A 2500-nucleotide genomic window follows, 5' to 3' on the forward strand; every position below is an offset into this window, starting at 1 on the left:
CCTGTGAAAGAAATGACAGATAATGACTCACCATTTATGTCAGGATCATGTCTGCGACGATAGAGTATCTACGACGGATTTTCATTTGATGGGATGGACTCTTCAGTCACAGGTGGTCACCATTTTCGAGGCAGTGAAGAACCATCAAATCTGTCAGGGGAAAAGTCGTCATTAATTTATTTAAAAACAGGGAGAATGTTTTAGTACAAATAACACAATAAAAATCGTCTACTATGGATTTTGATTCTTACATAATAATAATAATAATAATAATAATAATGATAATAATAACAACAACAACAACAATAATAATAATAATAATAATAATAATAATAATAATAATAATAATAATAATGATAATATTATTATCATTATTATAACTACTACTATTATTATTATTATTATTATTGTTATTATTATTATTATTATTACTAATGCGTTATTTATGTACAATAGAATCATTATTTCTGTATATTAGAATAAAATACCATATGTTATAAAAAATATAGACGATTTTATATAAAAAGCACAATTTTGTGACCATAAACAATAGCAATAACTGCTGGCAGTCATTCTTTTCCAAGAAGTTACTAGCTTACCAAAGCTTTGATAACGCAGACCTTTATACGTTATTCAATAGTCCAACATGCTAAATTCAATATAATGTTTTCTACCTTATATACTTCATATGATAATGAATTTGCAATTTTGTTTCTAACAATAAGCCGAGGGGCCCCAACAGAGAAAATAGCCCAGTGAGGAGAGGGAACAAGGAAAAATAATATATTTTGAGAACAATGAGTTTTAAATAAATATCTCCTATATAAACTATCAAAACTTTAACAAAACAAGAGGAAGAGTAACGAGATAGAATAGTGTGTCCGAGTGTATCCTTAAGCAAGAGAACTCTAACCCTAGACAGTGGAAGACATGGTACAGAGGCTATGGCACTACCCAAGACCATAGAACAATGGTTTGATTTTGGAGTGTCCTTCTCCTAGCAGAGCTGCTTACCATAGCTAAAGTCTCTTCTACCCTTACCAAGAGGAAAGTAGTAACTGGACAATTACAGTTTAGTAGTTAACCCCTTGGGAGAAGAAGAATTTTTTGGTAATCTCAGTGTTGTCAGGAGAATGAAGACAGAGGAGAATCTGTAAAGAATAGGTCAGACTATTCGGTGTATGTGTAGACAATGGGAAAGTGAACTGTAACCAGAGAGAAAGATCCAATGCAGTACTGTCTGGCCAATCAAAGGACCATATAAATCTCTTGCGGTAGTATCTCAACGGGTGGCTGATGCCTGGCCAACCTACTACCTATAATTGAGTTGTACGCTATTAATTATTAAATATGTCAAATATAACATAAATTATTATCATAAACTACAACAAAAGGACCTCGTTCGAACCGTAGATAATGTATCCAAGCGAAGTTAGCACAAAGCTTCCGAACAAACAGCAGTCAGAATTTTAACGACGGCATTAAACCGCAACATTTCCCAAGCAATATAGCACAAGGAGAAAAAGAAGAAGAAGAAGAAGAAGAAGAAGAAGAAGATGGGTAAAGTTGGAAAGAAACAAGGAATCAAGCACAAAATCCACTTGCCGAGACATCCCATGTAACGGCCATTTGAACAAGTGCATATTTGATAAGTGAAATTAAAATTTTCATGCGGGACTGACTAATGTTGAAACTGTTGATAATTTAAATGCCAATCAAGCATAAAACGAGGTAAGCTTTTAGTATTACCAGTTTTAGGATTAGTGTTCGTGGTATGATGGCAAAAAATGCTGCTGAAAACCTTGGTAAGAAAGAACTGCGTAATAGTGTGGGCTCAAGGCTTTACGGTGATATACATATATATATATATATATATATATATATATATATATATATATATATATATATATATATATATATATATATATATATATATATAGATAGATAGATATAGATATATATATATATATATATATATATATATATATATATATATATATCCTTGAAGCTGAAGGAGACCTTGATGTGCCCATGAATGAACTCACTGTGTTTGAAGTCGGAGCCATCCTCTAAAAACTAAAGATATGGAAAGCCCCGGGATACGATGGAATAACTGCCGAGAAGATACTGGCCGAAAATGAAGTAACACCCAGACTACTTACAAGATTATTTTGTAGAATGTGGCATGAAGAGGCAAAACCTGATAAATGGGAGTTAGGAGTGTTGGTGAAAATAGCAAAAAAGGAGACCTGACTGATTGCAATAATTACAGAGGCATAACACTTCCGTCGGTTGTTATGGAAATATGTAGTATGCTTATTCTTCAGAGACTGGAGAGAATGATTGATGAAAAGCTGAGAGATGTACAAGCAGTATTTGGGAAAGGTAGAAGTTGCACTGACCAAATTTTCATTTTGAGACATGTTGTACAGCAATGCGTAGAATATAGAAATCCCCTTTTGATGGTATTTGTGGACTACGAAAGAGCCTTTGATAGTGT

The 2500-nt window shown here is 33.0% G+C and overlaps 1 protein-coding gene across 1 annotated transcript in view; it reads right to left on the reverse strand.

The window, feature by feature from the left end:
* The window catches only part of LOC137637785 (dentin sialophosphoprotein-like), a 184071-nt gene extending 183919 nt beyond the window's left edge, over window positions 1–152 (reverse strand). Inside the window, exon 1 of the mRNA XM_068369900.1 lies at window positions 32–152. The gene's annotated coding sequence lies outside the window, so the exon portion shown is untranslated. The remainder of the gene's footprint in view (window positions 1–31) is intronic.
* Window positions 153–2500: the final 2348 nt, after the last annotated feature.

Source organism: Palaemon carinicauda, chromosome 3 (assembly GCF_036898095.1).
Source record: "Palaemon carinicauda isolate YSFRI2023 chromosome 3, ASM3689809v2, whole genome shotgun sequence".
In the NCBI taxonomy this organism is placed as follows: Eukaryota; Metazoa; Arthropoda; class Malacostraca; order Decapoda; family Palaemonidae; genus Palaemon; species Palaemon carinicauda.